Source organism: Lepisosteus oculatus, chromosome 14 (genome assembly GCF_040954835.1).
Source record: "Lepisosteus oculatus isolate fLepOcu1 chromosome 14, fLepOcu1.hap2, whole genome shotgun sequence".
NCBI lineage: Eukaryota > Metazoa > Chordata > Actinopteri > Semionotiformes > Lepisosteidae > Lepisosteus > Lepisosteus oculatus.
Genome location: NC_090709.1, coordinates 42,205,650 through 42,228,891, shown reverse-complemented (window position 1 = coordinate 42,228,891; position 23,242 = coordinate 42,205,650). Strand labels below are relative to the sequence as shown.

Sequence of the window (23,242 nt, the reverse complement as noted above, 5' to 3'; positions counted from 1 at the left end):
CTGAGCCCTCGGTGGTCTTGATCTCCGTGCAGAGAGCGGGCGTGGTCCTCTCATCCGGACTTCCCAGTCCTGCTGCTCGGAGCACAGCGGCGCCCTGCGGACTCGCGATTCAGAGGAAGAGTCCAGGGGAAACGAGACTGACGGGGGGGCGCTGTGGCGTCTCTCCACATCTCCTGACAGCCGTCCAGCCTGCAGAACCGCACGCACAGGGCGCCCGGCTCCTGTCCGAGGGGGACCGGTCCTTCATCATTCCCCAGGGAAGGCAGGCGTGATATTCGACACCCCTCTCTAGGGAAGTGAGGGAGATCGTCCTGCAGGGCAGTGTGGTGGCGAGGCAGATCCTGGGTTTCCGAGTGTAGTGGGATGAGGGTTGTGGTGTGGGCGGAGCTGGGATTGGGAGATTAACTGTAGGGCTGTGTGAAAGGCTCAGAATAAGACAGAGGGCTGTGAAGCATTCGGAAGGCCTGTAAAGCTTTTATAGGATTGAGTCTTTGATAACGCTGTAAAACCAGGAGTGGATCAGACTGTTACGCACTGGGAGTCTGACTGACAGCACTGTCACACCTGGAGTGGATCAGACTGCTGTGCACTGGGAGTCTGACAGCACTGTCACACCTGGAGCAGATCAGACTGCTGTGCACTGGGAGTCTTACTGACAGCACTGTCGCACCTGGAGTGGATCAGACTGCTGCGCACTGGGAGTCTGACAGCACTGTCACACCTGGAGTGGATCAGACTGCTGCGCACTGGGAGTCTGACAGCACTGTCACACCTGGAGCGGATCAGACTGCTGGGCACTGGGAGTCTGACTGACAGCACTGTCACACCTGGAGCGGATCAGACTGCTGCGCACTGGGAGTCTGACAGCACTGTCACACCTGGAGTGGATCAGACTGCTGTGCACTGGGAGTCTTACTGACAGCACTGTCACACCTGGAGTGGATCAGACTGCTGTGCACTGGGAGTCTGATAGCACTGTCACACCTGGAGTGGATCAGACTGCTGCGCACTGGGAGTCTGACAGCACTGTCACACCTGGAGTGGATCAGACTGCTGCGCACTGGGAGTCTGACAGCACTGTCACACCTGGAGCGTGTGACTCCACATCTAATTGATGTATTATTTTGATGTTGTATCTCACTACTGCTGGTCCTACAGAGACTTATTTAATTTTTTACATTTAAAAGAAGCGATTTTTACCTTGCACTTTTCTGTGTTTTCTCCCAAGTGACTCAAGTTCTGAACTCTAGATCAGACTGATGCTCTCTTTTTTAAAGATGTGTGTTATTTAACTCGTTGTTGCTGCTGCTGCTGCTGTTGTGTGTTAATGCTTTTGGTGTTGCCTCAATATCTCTGTCCTGGAGCCTACACGCATTGCGCTTGTGCAGATGACCGTGGCCTGAGCTGAGTTCTTAATGAGAAACAGGTTGGAAAAACAGAGCGGGCGGGCACGCTATGGAGACCAGTCTCTGATTGGCCAGAAGTCGCTGAGTGACAGAAGTTTTCACCTATTAGAGGAGCTGTTGCCACAGCCGGGCTATTTGAACTGCTGGGAGGGGTTTAATCGTCATTTTGGCTGTGATGTGTGTTAAAGCAAACAGGTGCTTTGCTTTTACCGCAAGAAAAAACGTGTTTTTTTTCCCCTCAAGGCAAGGGAAAGTTTTTGTGCAATTGTATGCAAAAGAACATTTGCTTTCTCTATTGCATTTTGCTGGAAAGCTGATGAATAAGCGATATGCTTTGGCGTATTTTAAGCTGAAACGCGAGGTAAATATTGATATGGAAAAGAGGTTCGTTTGCTTTACGGTGATGTATCTGGTTACAAAACACAGTTCTGGAAAGCTTAGACTGTCTTGCGTTTTGGGATATATAGCCCGTGGTGCTGTGTTTTGCTTTTGCGGGTAAAAACGTTTCTTATTTTCCCGTTGTGCAGTTTCTGGATGAAGTGGCTTTGTGAACGATGCACCGTTAACTTGTTTATTACAAATAGTTTAATTGCTTTGAAAACAAACTTAATGTTCGTGTTTAGAGGCGTTTGCGATTGTTTGACAGTAGATTAAAAATGTTTGGGGAACTGAAAACTGTAGCGTTGTAAGTAAATACACACGTGTAGTCGGATATGTCTGTTATGGGCTGTTTAATGTTAAAGACCCAACAGTGTGTGTCTGTACTTCTTGATATTGTTAGAGTCTTAATAGGAATGTGCAGATTTTGATATTTCAGCTCGGGTCAGTTTTATACACCAAATCCATCTTTTGGTTCAGTTTTTATTTTTTATGTGATACACCGGTGCTTTAAGATTACTGTTCAAAGCTCATTAAATGCTATAAAGAAAGTATTTTTGTTGTCAAATGACATTTTCAACTCTGGATATAATAATACTGACCCACAAAAAATACCCAATGACTTTTTAATAGAAAATATTTGTTTACAGCATTAAATAGCAAAAGATACACACAGCTGCTCTTAAAGTAATCAATAAAACAGGTCTCATTATTTCTTTTAAAGACCGTGTTTGTGTTATCTGTGCTGGCATAATGTAAATTGTTCATTCTATAAAAACAACTGAAAGATGAAAGCAGTAGATTTTTATTTTGTGGTATTTGTAAATCCTTTCATTGTTAAAAAGAAAAACATTTCTACAGAGGCAGCTACATGACGCCCTCTCAAAACAACAACAGATTTTAATATACACATGAACACTGATACACATGAACATGAGCGAGAGTCAGAGAGAGTGTAGCTGAGACAGAGGGACTGTTCTCAGTTCTGTTTCTCTGTCTTGAGTCATTTTCACTCCACAGCTTTTCCCTGGAAACTGAGTCCTGTCAGGTTTGTTTTACAGGCTGATCTTCTAAATCAACACCCCGACTGTAGATGTGCTGTTTCTTCTTACTTCAGGGGGAGATCTGATCATTTAAAATCCATTAGGGTGTATTTGCTAATAATGTTGCTTCAGTCAGAACCAGTGTTTTCTGTACATCAGGTGGAGTTTTGCACGAATGTTGGTTATTTTGCGAGACGTCGGTGTGAAATGGCGAATGTGAAGTGACCGGGGCAGGTTGGGGTTCTAGTGATGGATGGGGGTGCACCTGCAGGTGGGGGGTTGGTGAGGACTGTGGGGGATCTGGGTGGGGCTGTGTCTGTGGGCTCATGTGTTCAAGTTTGTGGACGGGTGTCTCAGAAGGGCCTTCCAGCAGATTCTCAGGGAGCTCTTCAGAAAGAGAGCTGGCAGAGGTCTGAAGTGGATCTCACCCCTGACCAGTCTGCTCCCAGTCCTGGCCTGGACTCCGGGGTTCGCTGTGGGAGGTGAGTCTTGGATCAGGACTCGAACGCTGGGACTGGGGGGGGGGGCTGCTTCTCAGCTTCCTGGTGTGAGTTGAGCACGAGCCTCCATTGAGAACCTCAAGGCCATCGTCTTCACAGCAGGAGGAAGAGCCGGGTTCGAGGAGCTGGCTTGTAACGGATCCTGCACTGCGGGGCTGCAGGACCCCAGAGAGGACAGGGCGTCCCCATGGAGGACCTCAGGACAAGTCTTCTGCAGGGGGCAGCACAGCTCAGACTGACCCAGTGTTCACTGTAATAGGAGATTACTGGCTGTTCACTGCGCTGCTTATTCTGTGTGATGGACAGACACTGTGATAATGATAATGTTTCTTTATTAGCCCTATACAATTTCTTGCATTAGGAATTTGGCTTTTCACATACCCCAGCTTTTCTCCATGAGACACAGACACACGGACAGGGAGAGAGAAGCTGGGGGTCAGAGCGCAGGGTCGGCCATTGTACAGCGCCACCTGGAGCAGTTGGGATGAAGGGTCTTGTTCAGGGGCCCAACGGAGTAGGATTCCTCTGCCGGCTGCGGGATTTGAACCTGCGGCAAACCCTTCCAGCCCCATGCGCAGATCCTGAGCAACAGAGCCACCACTCTGCCACTGTACTGAGTATTCAGTATAATCTCCACCCTGGGTATTGAATATAATAATCACTTACTCTGTTTTCATTATGAGGGACAGTGACTGTACTGTGTGTTCACTGGAATAATCACCATACTGAGTTTTCAGTATAATAATCACTGTACTGGGTATTCAATATAGTAATTACTGAACTGTTTTCATTGAGGGACAATTGCTGTACTGGGTATTCAGTATAATAACTGAACTCCATATTCACTATGACAGTCACTATACTGGGTGTTCACTGTAATAATCTCTGCTCTGCTCTGTGTATTCACTAATAGTTATTCAACTGGATATTCACTGTAATGAACACTGCACTGGGTATTAATAATCACTGCACTGGGTATTAATAATCACTGTACTAGGTATTAATAATCACTGCACTGGGTGCTCACTGTAATCACCACTGCACGGTGTATTCAGTGTGCTGTCTGTTAATCACTGTACAGATAAATCCCTGTTTTTTGGTAATAGGTGGGCTCCTGAAAAGACTGCCGAACCCAGAAGAGGGAATGTAATTAGAGAGGAGGGACAGTGAGGTGAGCTGTTTGAATCACCTGTGTGAGACACTGAGGACTGTGATGCAGTGAGACACTGGGCTATGTGAAGGCTGTTGGGGGCTGTGGTGAGACACTGGGGACTGTAGGGGCTGTCAGGGGCTGTGGTGCAGTGAGACACTGGGGACGGTAGGGGCTGTTGGGGACTGTGGTGCAGTGAGACACTGGGAATAAGAGCTCAATGTTGTCCCCATGCAGGTACTTCTCACTCCTCCCTGATGCAGCTCTGTGTGCGATTCACAGGACAGCAGTGGGGAGCTCAGAGAGCAGGTGAAGTCAGAAACTCCTGCTGGTGCACCTGTCTCAATATTCTGTACAAACCAGGCAAAGAAACGACATGGAGCCCTTCTCTTGGATATTAACTGTGCTGTTTAGTTGGTAAACTGTTTTTTTCCTCGATGAGTTATTTTGTGATGTGTTTGCGGTTTATTCAGTGGAATTGTACTCCCTTACAGTTCATTGAATTGCTTTACTACATATTCACTGTGCTGGGTATTCACTATAATGGTTCATCACTTCTGCAGTCTCTTTCCTGAAAATTTACTGGAAATGCACTGTACTATAGATTTTCACTGTAATGTTTAATCACTCAACTAGTCAGTTTTGTTCCTGAATAATTACTGACTTGACTCTACTGGGTGTTCACCATAATTGTTCAACACTAAGCCAGTGTTTGTCTTGAATGGTTACTGTACAAGTCTGCTGTAATTGCTAGTCAATCTTTGTCCTGACAGTCTTTTTTTACTGGATATTCAGTGTACTAGATGTTTATTGTAATTGTTAATTACTAAGTTAATGATTCTTGATGAGAGCAGGAGGTGTTGGGGTATCTGCCAGGGGAGAGCAGTAGGAATTGGGGGTACCAGCTGGCTGAGAGAAAGTGGGGGTGTCAGGCTACAGAATTATTTGTGGAACCCTGAAGAGGAAAATGTCAAGTCAAGAGGGAGGACAGACACCCCGACATCGGAGCCCTCTCCCGGTCGGACACCAGGAGCCCTGACGCCCACATCCTCCCCCATCGGCTCCATCTCTCCGGTCGTGTCGTCTGGACATCGGACTCCAGGATCTCAGGGAAGGTTCCCTCCTCCCAGCCCGGCTCAGGCCTGAGGAGTCTGGAAGATCTGGGAGAAGCCAACGGGGAGAAACTCCTCCTGGACCTCAACTCTGGGAGGAGCCCAGCGCCTGGACCCCCCGAAGACTCAGGTTGACCAGGAAGAGCCCAGAGGTGTCAGAATGAGGAGGAGCCCAGTGGTGCCACAACAATGAAGAGGAGCCCAGGGGTGTCAGAACCCCTGAACGAGGTGAGGAAGGGGGAGAGAGAGCCTGTGGACAACACGCTTGTCTTTCCAGGACGGGTCACCAGAACAGCAGCTCTGGACCAGAGCAGTCGGGACTTGGTGGAGCACAGGCTGCCTTCAGGCATGTTTATTCCCACCAGAGGCAGCTCCTGCAGGAAGAACTCAACCCCAGAAAGGCAGGGAGAGGTCAGGGAGGCTGTGGGACAGGTGGGGAGGGACTGGGAATGTGGGAGCTGCCCCCTGTGTTAGGAAACGGGATCAGGCAGCCAGGGGTGAAGTGGGGCAACACTGTACCAGGCTGGAGAGGGCGCGCCCAGACGTGCAGTTAGAGGACAAGGGGACGGGGGACCCCCCCCCCCATCAGCCAGGCAGGTAAGTGCAGAACAGGTGAGTCTCTCCTTCACTGGATTTCCCTCGCAGGTGATGCTGGTCTTCATCTCGAGCTGTGTACCTCGGTTCTGACGGTTCTGTCTGCTTCAGGGTCTTCCTCCTGATCTCCATGACCGCAGCGCAGGTCTTCCCAGCGGCTGTGTGCTGTCAGATCTTCCCGCGGTCGTCACTGGGAGGAGACCCTCCCTGGAGTTAGAGCATCGCTAATGTCACCTGGATGTGTCAGGTGTGGGACGTATCGGAGTCCCTTTCACTGGGGGGACAGGACACAAACCGGGGGACTTTCAGTGTCCCTTCTGTCCACATCCAGAGCACACAGGAGCTGTTTCCTTGCTTTCAGGGCCACTGCGATCTGCAGAGAGCTGCCCTTCTCCTCTACACTCTACAGAGAGGGTTACCGAGCCCGGGAGCTGTCCAGGTCTGAGGTCAGTGGGCACGTCGGTTCACAACAAGTATGGATGGAGAGATCGGACATAGGTTGGACTCTTCATGCTGAATTATTTTCCTTAATTCTCCAGGGTGTCCAGAGATGAACTATAGGAAGACTGGTACTGGGGAGTTGGAATGGAAGTGGGATACTCTCTTGTCCCATGTTTTCCCAAGATGTCCAGAGGCTGCCAGTGAAGAGCCAGGTATGGATGGGAAGATAAATTGGGAGTTAGGTGCTTCCTCCCATCCCTTTTCCTAGTTTTCCAGGATGTTGGTATTGACATTGGACTGTGTTTTCCTACATTTTCCAGGCTGACCAGAGGCGGCCAGTGGGAAGACCGATATGGCTGGGAGTTGGGATGGAGGCGAGTCTCTCCTTCACTGGCTGTCCCTCCCAGGCGACGCTGGTCTTACATGATCGGGGCTGATCGGACCAGTCTGGGATCCACAGACTCCGAGGGGACAGAGTAGGAGTTGTCTTGGGGAGACATCCAGGGTGTCCTGATCTCTGCCTGCTGGAACCTGTGAGGATGACGATGATGAAGAGCTGCAGGTGACCCTGATTCAGGCTGCTCCCTGGAGATGAGCTCCAGGCGGAGAGCCAGTGGACTCCTCCTATCGGGGCTCCAGGGGGTGACCCTCAGGGCTGTGTCCTGACCTCCTGCTGTCTCTCGCCCCCAAGAACCTGGTCAGTGTGCTGTTGACACTCTCGTACCCGAGTCCAACACCAGCCTCCAGCCTGAGCCCAAGGTCAGGTTATTCCTGTCACTCCTGTGTCACACTCAGGGCATGAACACACAACCCTACTAGTGAGAGAGGAGAACTTATAAAGTTACTAGCATTGATTATTAGAGCCTGGTGAAGTATTATTGTTGAATTAACACAATCTTGAGTGACAGGTGAATGCTGGGCTGAACACCGATGACGAGGCACAGAGAGACTGCAGAGCCAGACTGCTGCCCTCGGACACACGGACCAGCTGTCACAGCTGTGCAGCCTACAGCAGCGTGTCCTGGGATGGAGGTGGGATGCTCTCTCCTGTCTCTTTCCCCTTTTCCAATAAGTCCGGCGGCTGACACTGGGAAGACATGTACGTATGAAGATTGAACCCTCTCCTGTTTCCTTTTCCCTGATTTTCCAGGATGTCCAGGGGCAGACAGTGGAGAGACAAGTATGGCTGGGATAGAGGTTGGTTGTTCTCTCCTATAATCTTTTCCCTGATTTTTTTTTTTTAGGATGTCCATAAAATTGACAGTGGGAAGACGGGTTTGGAGGAGTAGTTGGAATTGAGGTTAACTCTCTCTCCTGTCTCTTTTCCCTAATTTTCCAGGATGTCCAGAGACTGCCAGTGGGAACACCAGTGTGGATGAGGTGTTGGGATGGAGGTTGATGCTCTGTCCTGTGTTCATTTCTGTAGTTTTCCCAAAATGTCCAGTGGGAAGACGACGGACTGTCCAGTGGCAGACAGTGGGAAGATGGTTAAGGATGAGGAGTTGGAATGGAGGTTGGATGCTCACTCCTCGCTTTTCCCTAATTTTCCAGAGGCTTCCAGTGGGACGATTGGTATGGATGAGTTGTTGGGATTGTCATTGGACTGTGTTTTCCTTAATTTTCCAGGTTGTCCAGAGACTGCCAGTGGGAAGACGGGTATGGCTGGGAGTTGGGATGGAGGTGAGGAGCTCTTTCCTGTCTCTTTCTTCCTCCATGTGTCGGTCTCTGTGACGTCTCTCTGCCCGTCTCCTAAACTGTGTCTTTCTCTCAGTCCAGCTGCTTGTGCTCTGTAAAACACTACACTTCTGCAGTATTAAACAGGGCTTTTTGACTGTGGATTGCAGGTTCGATTCCAGAGGGGGACACAGTCATGTACCCCATAGTGAGGTTCTTTGCTCAGATAGACTTTTCTGAGATAATGGTTATCAGTGGCTGTACTGTAGGGAGTGGAGTGTTGACAATGGTGTACTCAATTCTCAAGAGGATTGTACCTTAATACACTGACACATCTGTCTGCTGAACTTCGGTACTCAATGATACACCAGTGTGCTGAATTCTTTCCTATATTATAATTTAATACCCTCACCTGTGTGTTGTACTCTCATCTCCACTAAGTATTAATACAAAATAATACTGGAACTACTCAAATGTTTACTAAACTCTCTCCTGTACTTAGCTTTAATTCTCAATGACAGACCTGTGCGCTGAGCTATCCTGCGGACTGTACTGTAATACTTAAACCAGTCAGTGTGCTGAACTCTTACTTGTACTGAGCGTTAATTCTCATATTGACATATGAGTAACTCTCACCTTCACTGTGCTTTCATATTCAAAAGTGTGTACTGACCCCTCATGTGGACTGGACTATCATATTTACACCAGTGTAACCAGTGTGCTGAACTCTAACTTGTAAGTGGGCTTTAATACTCAAACTCTGTGGACTGCACTAAAATACTTAAACCACTGTGCTGATCCCTAACTTGTAAGTGAGCTTTAATATTCAGTGACACACCAGTTTGCTGGACTTGAACCTGCAGTGTTCTTTAAATCTCACATCCGTGTGCTACACTCTTACCTTGACTGAGTTCTAATACTCGATGACACACCTGTGTGCTTTACTCTCTCGTGTTTTAAATTTTGTTAATTCTCGGATCTGTGTGGTGGGCTCTGGACTAAAAAAAATTAAACCAGTGCTTTTTCCTGTGCTTCAATACTGATACCTGTGTGCTCATCTCTCACTTGCAGTGTACTCAACATAACGGGTACTTTTTCCAGTGTTTTTAATACTGAAGCCTGTGTTCTGAACTCTCATCTCCACTGAGCTGTAATGCATGGTAATACTTAAACCTGTAAACTTAACTCTTACGTTTACTGTACTTTAATACTTCAATCTGTGTCATCCAGTCTCACCTGGACTGTACTGAAATACTTAAACCAAGGAGGTGAGCTTGTACTGAGCTTTAATCAGTCAAAATCTGTGTGCTACAGTCTTCCCTTTACTGTGTTTAATATTCAATGACCTGTGTGCTTTGCTCTCACGTTTTAAAATGTTTTTAATTCTCAGATGGGTGTGGTCAGCTCTCACCTGGACTGTACTAAACTACTTTAAACCAGGGTGCTGAACCCTGGCTTGTACTGAACTTTAATACTCGGTGATGCAACAGTTGGTCTAACCCTCACATGCAGTATCTTTTAATACTCACATTTTTGTGCTAAACTGTCAACTGTACTATTAGAATACTCAGCCCTGTGTGATGAACTGTGCCCTGTACTGTTGTAATACTCGGGTATGTGAACTCACATGTCTGACTGGTACTATGGTGCAGTGCTCAAACTTGTGTACTGAACTCTCACTAGTACTGAGCTTTAATACTCACTAACACACCAGTATGCTGAAGCTTCATCTGTAGTGTACTTAAATACTCAAATCTGTGTGCTACACTCTCACCTTGCCTATTTTTAATACTCAAACCCGTGTGGTCGGCTCTCACCTAGACTCTACTGAAATGGTAAACTAGTGTGCTGAACTCTGCCTGAACTTTCGTTCTCAGTCTCACAACTGTTTCGTGAACCTTCACATGCAGTGTTTTAATATTCACATCTGTGTGCTTAACTGTGAACTGTACTAGTAGAATACTCACCCCTGTGAGATGAACTGTAACCTCTACGGTGTTGTACTACTCAGAAACAGTATGTAAACTTACATGTCTGATTGGTACTAGATGATGATGGTGCTCCGACTTGTACTGAACTCTCACCAGCACTGAGCCTTAATATTCATTGACATAGCTTCGTGTTGAACTCTGTCCTGTACTGCATTATAGTACTCAAACCAGTGTGCTGAATTCTCACTTGGGCTGAGCTTTAATACTCAGTGTCACACTCCAGGTGAAGGTTCAGCACACTGCTCTATTTTAATACTCAGATCTGTGTGTAGAACTCTCAGCTTTAATCCTGAAACCTGTGGTCTGAACTCCCATCTCCACTGAGCATTAATACACAAGTGTGTCCTTTTAAGTCTTGACTGTAATGAGTGGTGATACTCTAACTTGTAAACTGAACTCTTACCTTTCCTGTTCTTTAATGCTTAATGCAGTGGGGTGAGCTCTAACCTAGACTGTACTAAACTACTTCAACCAGTCCTGAACTCCAGCTTGTACTGGACTTTAGCAGTCAGTGACACAACCCTTTGTTGAACCTTGATCTGCAGTGCGTATTAATACCTGAATCTGTGGGCTGATCTCTGAACTGTAATATTATATGGTTTATAGTCTAACGTTCAGTCCTGTGTGCTGTTGTAATACTGAGATTTGGTGTTGAAATGTCACCTGTACTGTTCTGTATTACTCAACCCTGTGTACTGTACTGTTCTAATAGATGGACTGCTGTACTAAACAGTCATTTGAATGATGTTGTAACACTCAGCCCTCTGTCCTGTATTTCAGTGTAAGACTGACTTGAGTCCCAATCTGCCACCTGTACTCTATTGTAATACTGAGAACTGTGTACTGTACTGTTGTAATACATGGTCTGCTGTACTGAATTGTCACTTGTACTATGTTGTAACAATCACCCCCTGTTCTGTATTTCAGTGTAATATTCATGCCAGTGTACTATACTGTCACCTGCATTGTGGTGTAATACTCAGCCCTCTGTATTATTGTAATATGTGTACTGAACTGTCAGTTGTATAATGTTGTAATATGCAGCCTTCTGTTCTGTGTTTCAGTGTAAGACTCACCTGTTACTTGTACTCTGTATTGTAATACTCAACCCTGTCTACTGTGGTGTGAACTGTTACCTGTGTTGTAATAGGCAGAACTGTGTACTGGAATATAGGGACTGCTGTACTGAACTGTCACTTGGACGATGTTGTAACACTCCGCCCTCTATCCTGTTTCTGTGTATGATCCAGACTGTTCTCCTAATCTGCCATTTGTACTCTATTGTAATATTCTGACGTGTGTATTGTCACCTTGATTGTGCTGTAGTACTCAGCCCTCTGTCCTGTTGTAATATATGGCCTATTCTACAGTCACTTATACTATGTAGTAACACTCAGCCCTCTGTACTGTATTTTAGTCTTGCATGGATGTTAGTGATAATGTCACCTGTACATAATTGTGATAGCCCTGTATACTCTACTCTACTGTGAATTGCTACCTCTACTGTCGTGTAATAGTCTGACCTGTATACGGTGCTGGAGTGGAAGAGTCAGACTTGTGAAAAAACTGCCACCTGTACTCTATTGTAATACTCAGACTTGTGTACTGTCATAACCCAGGGAGTAGTGTTTATCTGGGTTGTGCTATAGCACACCAAGTCATCATTCCCTGAATTACAGGTCTAAGGTTTCTGTCCCCTCCCTCCCCTCCCATAGTATCCCCTCCATGTCAATTTTTGGCTGTATCTCTGCCCCAGGAGTGAGCTGTCTAAAGCAATAGCTCTGATGTTGCAACTGTGGCCAGCGTCCATCACAAACTGTACAAACACACCAGGAATAGGGTCTGGAGCAGACTGTCCTTTGAGTAAAGGTGGTAGGGGGAGGACCGTGGAAAATATCAACCCACCTGCTACCCATGTCCACCAGGTCTTACCTGTTTAAGAGTAAAGAGGTAAGCGCTGTTGGCCATGATCCAAACCAACAGCTGGGAAAGGAGGGCGAGTCTGGGTGCTGTACTGAGGCTGGAATCTACTGCTGCTCTTGTCAGCGTAAGGGTCGATCAGCTCCGTTTGATTTCCAAGACCCTGCAGGTTTTCCTCTTTTCACCCTCATCAGTGTCATGGTCCCATTTCCAAAGGGCTGGGTCATGCTTCTCGGGAAGGAGAGTTGCCTGAGGTGGGGGGGTTCCTTTTCAAACTAATGCACCTTTCTGCCATCGTGCAGGCATCTGCTCCAGGCGGGCCTCGTCTTACACTGAGAGATACCGGGCGGGGGGGGTCAGTGTTAGTGGGTGTAAAATGGGCCATGGATGGAGTAGTGCAATCTCAACCCTGTTCCACCCTCGCTGGGACTGCTGCAGGGTGTCAGGAACTACATTTCCCAGCAGGCCCTGAGGAGGATGGTGGCCAACAGACTCCCTCCCCTGGGTTGATAAGGTGCAGGTGTTGCCAATTCAAACCTGCAGCCAGTTTGAATTCCTGCAGCGGGCTGCAGCCTGGAGGTACAAGTTCATGTATTCTGTGTAGGGTTGTTGGTGGGAAGGAAATGTTTTAAGCGCAGGTGAGCTGTAAGAGGTTGTGAAGAAGGGATATATATTTATCAACAAGCTGGGTTATTTGCAATACAACTGGAAGCTCTGCTAGCTCAGAACCTGTTTTTTTTTTAACTGGGCTATAACCTTTCTCAACTCACTCTCCACAACTGCTGTCAGTATTTTGCTTCTTTCTTACACTCCAGCTCACAGCTGGGCTGGAGGATAGTCCTTGCCACAACTGCATTACCCAGACTGCAGTGTAGCTGGAGAAACGTGATTGGTCAGGGGAGGTTTGAAAAGCAGGAAGTGGAGTCTCCCACTGTTGCTGCAGCCAGAGCAGCGAGTGGAGGAAGGAGCTGCTGGAGAAGAAAGACCAGTTCACAGCTCTGTCTGTGTCCTTCACAGCACAACCCCCTGCTCTCCTATAGTCAGGGCAAGAGTTTCATCTCTCTCACTTTAACAGAGCCCAGCAGGACTGGTTACATTGGACATCTTTAAAATAAAACAAGAGCTTGGATACAGTATGTTGCATGTACTCTATGTATTTCTCCCATTTTTCATTGTTCTGTATTAGACGTTTGCTGCTGACCCTGTGGCAATTCATAGATTCTCCTCTTGTGAGGATCAGCCTTTCGCACCAGGCCCGCAGTCTCTGGCTGACCAGAAGATCAACCCAGTTGTTTTCCAGCTCAGAGGGGACAATAGGCCTGTCCTGTCCCCATGTCCAGTTAAAAGTCCCCACCCTCCACCTCCTCCACTTGAGACACAGGTGGACAGCTCTCAGAACAAACACTTTCACAGCCACAAGGTAAGGAAACAGTGCTCTTTATTCACAGTTTGGGATAAAGCAGTCCAGAAACCAGAAGACAAACCTCAGTTCTTCTCTGAGCTCTAGGTAGACTTGCAGTTGTCTTCAAAGCAGGTCTCTGTGAAGACAGCCAGACTCACAGCTCCCAGGCTCAGCAGTCAGACCTCCTCCCCCTGACACAGCTCAGCTCTGCAGCTCTTCCCTCCTGCTCTGCTCAGCACAACTGACCTCTGTCCCCAGGCAGCACCAGACTGAAGGCCTCCCCTCCTGCCTTTTAACTGTCTCCCCACCAATCATCTTCCACCAATTAGGCAGCTAATTATAGGTAGCAGGTTCGTCTCCTTGGCTTCGTTGGGGATGAAGGTCAGACAGGCGCCACTGTCTTGCCTGAACCTGCTGCGCTCTTACAGTGTGGAAATCGAGTGGTTCGGGAGAGGTGTGTGACGGGAAGGTTAAGCTGTTTTGTGGGTATTTCTGATCCCATATTATAATCAGTGTGTTAAATCATTGCTGTAGTTTGTTTTGGGTCTCGGGATTCATCTTGCTGGATGTCCTACAGGCTCACCCTCCTCATCCTCTGTGTTGGGGCTCAGCTGTTCCTGAAATCAATAAAAATAAATCCAATTCAACTAGAAACACTCTGTGATTAGTTTTCCAGGATGAGTAATAGCATAAATGTTAAAATATGTCAAAAGTTAAATGAAAATCAACAGCTTGTTTTCTGGAAGCTTTGATCCCACAGCCTCTGTGTTAGAAGCCCAGAGCTCTTCCACTAAGCCACAGTGGCTCTGTGAGTCTGGGGCTCCTGTGTGCTCTTGGCTTTCCCAGCTCAGGGTTCGAAACTGAGGGATAAAAGGCAGACCGAATGAGCTCTCCTTCAGGCCAGGAGCCAGTGGAGGAGTGGAGATGGTACTGAGCTCATGACCATGAGGTTGTGGGTTCAAGTCCTGGCTAAGAGCTAAGGTGGATTTACAGTGTGATCCTCCCCAGCAGTGAGTGGTTGAGAAATAAAAGTCCACAGCTCTTGTCTTTATTTATCAGTGTGTTACTGTCCACAAGAATTAAATTAACAAAAGCTCCAGCTCCTTGCAGGATTTGAACCCACAACCTCCAGGTAGAAGTCCAGAGCTCTTCCCCTGAGCCACAGCACATCTTTGTAGGTCTGGGGCTCCCGTGGGCTCTTGGTCTTCTTCCCAGTTCAGGGCTGAAACGGAGGGATAAGAGACAGACCGAATCCCTCTCTCAGTGGGACGGCAGATGGAGGAGTGGAGACGGTGCTGGGCTCATGACCGCAAGGTTGTGGGTTCAAATCCTGGCTGGCCCCTGGTAAGTATCACCCAGGTGAGTATCCAAGGTAAGTATGTGGGCTGGGTAGACAGGAGAGGTAGAGAGGGTAGCCAGGGTGAGGGGGTGGGATAGGTAGAAGGGAGGGGCAGACAGGGTGGGCTGGGTAGCAGCAGTGTCAGATGGGCAGGTAGGGCCAGTGAGTGGGGTGGGTTAGGTAGGAGGGGTAGACAGGTGCAGGCAGCAGAAGGGGGTAGGCAGTTGTAGTAGAGGGGTAGGCAGGGCTAGGGGGTGGGGTGGGGTAGAGTAGGTAGAGAGGTAAGGAAGGAGCTAGGAGGAGCCTAGGCCATGGGGGGGTGGGGCAGGTAGAGTAGGGAGGGTCAGGTGAGGCAGGAGGTGGCCTGGGCTGAGGAGAGGAAGAGAAGGAGCTAGGAGGAGCCCAGGCCACAAGGGGGTGGGAGAGGTAGGAAGGAGAGGCAGGTAGGGTAGATAGTGGGGTGTAGACAGGTCCAGGGAGGGTAGAGTAGACAGAGGCAGGAGGGGGCCTGGGCTGAGGAGGAGGAGCAGGGAGGGAAGGAGGAGCCCAGGCCCCAGGGGAGGGAGGAGTAGGCAAGTCAAGTTTTTATTGTTCCCCTCTCCTTATAAGTTTAGTCTAGTCTAGTCATGAAGAATAAAAACTTGACTTCCTCCATCACCCCCTCTCTCCCTGCACCTACCTCCCCCCTGACTTGCCTACTCCTCCCTCCCCTGGGGCCTGGGCTCCTCCTTCCCTCCCTGCTCCTCCTCCTCAGCCCAGGCCCCCTCCTGCCTCTGTCTACTCTACCCTCCCTGGACCTGTCTACACCCCCCCCCCATCTACCTCTCCTCCCTACCTACCCCACCCCCTTGTGGCCTGGGCTCCTCCTAGCTCTTTTTCTTCCTCTCTGCTCCTCTTCCTCAGCCCAGGCCACCTCCTGCTTCACCTGACCCTCCCTACTCTACCTGCCCCCCACCCCCCCAGGGCCTCCTAGCTCCTTCCTTACCTCTCCACCTACTCTACCCCACCCACCCCTCTACTACAACTGCCTGCACCCCTGCCCTGTCTACCCACCTTGGTGCTCTACCCCCTATCTACCCCTCCTACCTAACCCACCCCACGCACTGGCCCTACCTGCCCCTCCTACCTGTCTGACACTGCTGCTACCCAGCCCACCCTGTCTACCCCTCCTATCTACCTACCCCACTCACTGGCCCTACCTGCCCTGTCTAACACTCTGCTGCTAGCCAGCCCTGTCTGCCCCTCCCTTCTACCTATCCCACCCCCTCACCCTCTCTACCTCTCCTGTCTACCCAGCCCACATACTTACCTTGGATACTCACCTGGGTGATACTTACCAGGGGCCAGCCAGGATTTGAACCCACAACCTTGCGGTCATGAGCCCAGCACCATCTCCACTCCTCCATCTGCCGTCCCACTGAGAGAGGGATTCGGTCTGTCTCTTATCCCTCCGTTTCAGCCCTGAACTGGGAAGAAGACCAAGAGCCCACGGGAGCCCCAGACCTACAAAGACCTGCTGTGGCTCAGGGGAAGAGCTCTGGACTTCTCCCTGGAGGTTGTGGGTTCAAATCCTGCAAGGAGCTGGAGCTTTTGTTAATTTAATTCTTGTGGACAGTAACACACTGATAAATAAAGACAAGAGCTGTGGCCTTTTATTTCTCAACCACTCACTGCTGGGGAGGATCACACTGTAAATCCACCTTAGCTCTTAGGCAGGACTTGAACCCACAACCTCATGGTCATGAGCTCAGTACCATCTCCACTCCTCCACTGGCTCCTGGCCTGAAAGAGAGCTCATTCGGTCTGCCTTTTATCCCTCAGTTTCGAACCCTGAGCTGGGAAGACCAAGAGCACACAGGAGCCCCAGACTCAGAGAGCCACTGTGGCTCAGTGGAAGAGCTCTGGGCTTCTAACACAAGGGCTGTGGGATCAAAGCTTCCAGAAAACAAGCTGTTGATTTTCATTTATCTTTCAACATATTTTAACATCTATGCTTTTACTCATCCTGGAAAACTAATCACAGTTTTTCTAGTGGAATTGGATTTATTTTTATTGATTTCAGGAACAGCTGAGCCCCAACACAGAGGATGAGGAGGGTGAGCCTGTAGGACATCCAGCAAGATGAATCCCGAGACCCAAAACAAACTACAGCAATGATTTAACACTGATTATAATATGGGATCAGAAAGACCCACAAAACAGTTGAACCTTCCCGTCACACACCTCTCCCGAACCACTCGATTTCCACACTGTAAGAGCGCAGCAGGTTCAGGCAAGACAGTGGCGCTTGTCTGACCTTCATCCCTAACGAGGCCAAGGAGAAGAACCTGCTGCCAATAATTAGCTGCCTAATTGGTGGAAGACGATTGGTGGGGAGACAGTTAAAAGGCAGGAGGGGAGGCCTTCAGTCTGGTGCTGCCTGGGGACAGAGGTCAGTTGTGCTGAGCAGAGTAGGAGGGAAGAGCTACAGTGCTGTGTCAGGGGGAGGAGGTCTGACTGCTGAGCCTGGGAGCTGTGAGTCTGGCTGTCTTCACAGAGACCTGCTTTGAAGACAACTGCAAGTCTACTTAGAGCTCAGAGAAGAACCAATGTTTTTTTTGTGGTTTCTGGACTGCTTTATCCCGAACTGTGAATAAAGAGCACCATTTCCTTCCATCATGGCTATGAAAGTGTTTGTTCTGAGAGCTGTCCACCTGTCTCAAGTGGAGGGTGGGGACTCTTAGCTGGACATGGGGACAGGACAGGCCTTATCACCTCTGAGCTGGAAAACAATTGGGTTTATCTTCTGATCAGTCAGAGTCTGTGGGCCTGGTGCAAAAGGCTGATCCTCACAAGGGGAGAATCTATGAATTGCCAGAGTCAGCAGCAAACTTCTAATACAGAACAATGCAAAACACAAGAAATACATAGATGCAAGATCTTGTTTTATTTTAAAGATGTCCAATGTAACCAGTTCTGCTGAGCTCTGTTAAAGTGAGAGAGATGAAACTCTTGCCCTGACTGTAGGAGAGGAGGGGGTTGTGCTGTGAAGGACACAGACAGAGCTGTGAACTGGTCTTTCTTCTCCAGCAGCTCCTTCCTCCACTCACTGCTCTGGCTGCAGCAACACTGGGAGACTCCACTTCCTGCTTTTTAAATGTCACCTGACCAATCATGTTTCTCCGGCTGGTCAGCTGACTAAAAGCTATAATGCGGTTGTGACAAGTACGATTTTCACAGCAAAGTGTCAAACGAGGAGCTGGAGTGTCTGAAAGAAACAAAACCCGACCCTATTGAATTACAAAAGGAGATTATAGACTCAGGCAAAGAAAACCAGGTTATTAGACAGCAGATCCTATTTTTAATTAATCCAGCCCATTCCTTCCCAATGACAAACCAACACCAAATGTATGAACTTGTACCTCCAGGCTCCAGCCCTGTGCAGGAATTCAAACCATCCCTGAGCTCTCTTTTTCTTAACATCTGCACCTTATCAACCCAGGGGAGGTAGCCTGTTGGCCACCATCGTCCTCATGGCCTGCTGGGAAATGTAGTTCATAAAGTCCTGCAGCAGGATAGTCCCAGTGGGAGAATAACAGAGGGTTGAGACTGTACCCCTCCCTTGGCCCATCTTACACCCACTCTAACACTGCCCCACCCATCTCTCTCAGTGTAAGAGGAGTCCAGCCTGGAGTGGATGATTGCACCAGGGAGCCAAGAGCAAGGTGAGGTATTATATTGAAATGAAAGCAGACCGGTCGCTGTGGAGTAGTAACCCACTCTCTCCCTCTTGCACAGTTAAGAGCTCCTGCTCAACCTCGATCACGCATAGCCAGAGGCAGCAGGTAGATTAATATTCCACTCTCACTGGTACTTACCGGCTTCACGCACAGCCCAGTCAGCTCTCTCGCCTTTCAGACAGAGGGGTGGTATGTTTGCACACAGCTCCTGCTACGCACAGGCTACATTCTTCTGGCTGTAGTTGTGTTCAAGGGCAGAGGTCTGTGGGCCACTAAAAGGAATATGTCTCCAGGGGGGAGTTACACACATCTCCACTAACCTTATCGCAGCTTAGAGTAGTTAAATCAGGGAGCATTATGACCTTCAAAACACCCAGGGTCCCACCCACAGTCTCAACCCCAAAGAACACATGAGAGATTGGACTTCCCCCTTGAAGCAAGTTAACCTCATATTAGCCAGAGAACAGAACTAAGACTCCGGCCATGGATGTTGATATTCCCAAGGGGGGAGGGAAAATGAAGCAAAAAAAACCCAAAACCAGATGAGCTAGGACTGGAAAAAAAGGAGTTATGCCTTAACACTAAGACCATCCCAAAAAAAAAAAAGTCTTCCCCCTCCTACCCCAACACGAATATGTTTTTCCACCCCCTCTTCTCTCAATCACACCACACACGACTTTATTCCCCACCTCCCTCCTCAAAGGGGTGGCTCTGTTTGAACACCTCTATCCCCTTAACTTTATTAACCAATAACAGACAGAAAGGTTGTAAGATATAGGTAAGAGCTCAGCACTGAAACAGATCACCCTGTAACATACTAAAGCTGCATAGAAGTGAAAAAGTCAGTATTCCAGATATCCAGTACAGCACCATACTGGTGAGAGGGGAGGGTTGAAGGTTACAATACCAGTCAAAGTTTAGTACAGGGGTCTGCACCCTTAGAAATAGAACAGGGCAGGCATACCAATCTGCAACTACCCATTACAATAGAGTACAGGTGAGAGTTTGGGACACAGGTGTACTTCGTACAACACAATGCACATGACAGCATCTAGATGGGGGTTTTATAATAAAATACAGGTGACAATTCACACCATGGCACAGCTCTGACTATTACAACAGTCCTTAAGACAAGGCAGCAAACTATTACATTACACACAGTTAACTACTACAAGCAAGTAGAAGTGAGAGTTTGGAACACGAGAGTATTACACTGCAATATAGTAAACAGCACAGTACACAAATCAAACTATTACACTAAAATACAGGTGACTGTTCTAAACATTAGTTTGAGTATTACAATGCAGCCCTTGACACAAGTCTAGCTATTATAATACAATAGAGGTAACAGTTCACAAAGCATGGAGTAGTACAAGCACATACAGGTGACATTTGCAGACAGAAAGCCATGTGTTGTTACATTGAAATACAGAACAGAGGGCAGAGAATTACACCACTGTACAAGGGACAGTTCAGTAGACTAGTCCCTGTATTACAACAGTACAGCAAACAATTCTGAGTATTACAGTACAGAACACTGAGGGTTATAATAGTACAGGTGACAGTTTAACAAGTCTTACTCTTACAACAGCACAGGACAGCAGTCCATGTATTACAACAGCTCACGTAGGGAGCTACATCAGCATGTGTAGGCCACGAAGGAACCAGTAAAAGGTTTCTTCGCTGCTGGAAAGAGAAGAAAGGAAATATTTCAGCTGTGGAGCGACAGTTCAGTATTATAATAGAGTACAGGTGACAGTTTGGTAGAGTGGTCATGTTATTACATTGTAGTACAGTACACATGGCTGGATATTACAACACAATACAGGGGGACAGTTGACATCACAGTACACAGGGCTGAGTATTACAATAGATAACAGGTGACAGTGTGGCACACTGCTCTGTTTATTACACTGTCGAACAACAGCCAGGGCTGGTTATTACAACACAATACAAGTGACAGTTCACATCCCCCTCCACTACAGAGGTCTGGGTATTACAACAATCTAGGGAACAGTTAACAACAGCACAGTACACAGGTCTGAGTATTACAGTAGAGGACAGGGGGCAGTTTTGGGCAAAAGTCTGAGTGTTACACTGAAATACAAGCCCGAGGGTGACTGTTACAACATTGTACACGTGAGCGTGCAGTATACCAGTCCCTGTATTAAGATGGCACCCTACACAGGGCTGAGTATTATAATAGGACAGTTGAAATTTTAGCACAGATCTGAGTATTAAAGTACACTGCAGGTGAAGCTTTAAGAAACGGTTGTATCACTGAGTATAAAAGTTCAGTCTGAACAAGATACTAGCCCACAGGTTGGAGTGGTTTAGTACAGCCCAGCTGAGAACTGAGGACACAGGTTTGAGTATTAAAGCACAGTCAAGGTGAGAGTTCAGCACACTAAGTATTTTAGTACAGTCCAAGTGAGAGCTGAACACAGACTTGAGAAGTACATTTTTTTAAAAGGTGGGAGTAAAGCACACAGGTGTGGCAATGAGCACTGAAACTCAGTCGAGTGTAGTACACCGCTTGGAGTATGAAAGTACACTATAGATGAACGTTCAGCATACACGTCACTGAATATTACAGATCCGTACAAGCGAGTTCAGCACACTGGTTTAAGTACTGAAAGTGAGAACATGTGAGAGTTCAGAACAAGTCTGAGCACTGCAAAATAGTACCAGTCAGACATGCGAGTTCACAGATCTGAGTATTACAACACAGTACAGGTCACAGGTCTGAGAACTCTAATAGTACAGTTGACATATTTGAGTATTAAAATACACTGCTTGTGAAGGTTTAGCACGCATGCGCGTCACTGAGTATAAAAGCTCACTAACAAGTTGGGGATCAACACACAGGGTTAACTTTTATAGTACAGCAAAGGTGAGTCAAGCACACAGGTGTGTCATTGAGTAAAACTCAGTAGAGGTAAGAGTGTAGCACACAGATGAGTATTGAAGGACATTAGAGAAGGGTCAGCATACACATCTCTGAATATTAAAGCTCAATACAAGCTCACCCCCCGGTTTAAGTATTTCAGTACAGTCCAGGTGAGACCTGACGACACAGATTGAACTATTAAAGCACAGTCAATGCAAGAGTTACATTTACAGGTTTAAGTATTACCACACATTACAGCTCAGTGGAGATGAGAGTTCAGAACACAAGTTTTGGTATTAAAAACACAGGAAAAAGTACCCATTATGTTGAGTACACTTCAGGTGAGAGATGAGCACACAGGTATCGGTATTGAAGCACAGTAAAAAGCACTGCTTTAAGTTTTTTATTCCAGAGCTGACCACACAGATCCAAGAATTTAAAAATTTAAAACAAGTGAGAGTAAAGCTCAAAGGTGTGTCATCGAGTATTAAAACTCAGTCAAGGTAAGAGTGTAGCACACGGATGTGAGATTTAAAGAACACTGCAGGTTAAAGTTCAGCAAACTGGTGTGTCACTGAATATTAAAGCTCACTTACAAGTTAGGGATCAGCACAGTGGTTTAAGTATTTTAGCGCAGTCCAGGTGAGAGCTGAGCACAGAGTTTGAGTATTAAAGCACAGTAAAGTTGAGAGTTTAGCACACACGTGTATCACCCTGGTTGAAATATAATAGTCCAGTCCACATGAGGGGTCAGCACACACTTTTGAGTATGAAAGCACAGTAAAGATGAGAGTTCAGTACAGAGATGCGTCATTAAGTATTAAAGCTCAGTGCTGGCGAGAGTTAAGTACGCAAGTCTGAGCATTGTCAACTAGTACCAGTCAGACAAGTTCACATATCCGAGTATTACAACAGCTCATCACACAGGGCTGAGTACTATAATAGTACAGTTGAGGGTTAAAATGGTAACAGGTTTGAGCATTCAAGTACACAACAGGTGAAAGTTCAGCAGACTGGTGCGTCACCAAGTACTGAAGCTCAGTACAAGTGTGAGTTCAGCACACAGATGTGTCAGTGTATTAAGGTACAATACCCTTGAGAATTGAGTACACCATTGTCAACACTCCACTCCCTACAGTACAGCCACTGATAACCATGATCAGAACAGTCTATCTGAGCAAAGTGTCTCACTCTGGGGTACAAGACTGTGTCCCCCTCTGGAATCGAACCTGCAATCCACAGTCAAGAAGCCCTTTTTAATACTGCAGAAGTGTAGTGTTTTACAGAGCACAATCAGCTGGACTGAGAGAAAGACAGACAGCTCAAGAGACAGACAGAGAGACGTCACAGAGACTGACAAGGAGTAAGAAAAAGACAGGAAAGAGCTTCTCACCTCCATCCCAACTCCTCATTCATACCCGTCTTCCCATTATCTGCCCCTAGCCAGCCTGGAAAATTAGGGAAAAGAAAACAGGAGAGGGATTAATCTTCAAACGCACATGTCTTCCCACTCAATTTTCTGGACATCCTAGAAAATAAGGGAAAAGATTACAGGAGAGGGTTCAATCTTCATACGTACATGTCTTCCCACTGGCAGCCTCTGAACATCCTGGAAAATTAAGGAAAAGGAGAGAAAGTTTATAGGAGAGAACATCCAATCACTATTCAAACTCCCAAGCTGTC

At 47.5% G+C, this 23,242-nt stretch overlaps 1 long non-coding RNA gene across 1 annotated transcript in view; it reads right to left on the bottom strand.

Moving 5' to 3' along the window:
• Positions 1-19,736: 19,736 nt before the first annotated feature.
• The window catches only part of LOC138243307 (uncharacterized), a 176,176-nt gene continuing 172,670 nt past the window's right edge, over positions 19,737-23,242 (bottom strand). Inside the window, exon 3 of the long non-coding RNA XR_011192092.1 lies at positions 19,737-20,355. This is a non-coding gene — a long non-coding RNA (uncharacterized lncRNA). The remainder of the gene's footprint in view (positions 20,356-23,242) is intronic.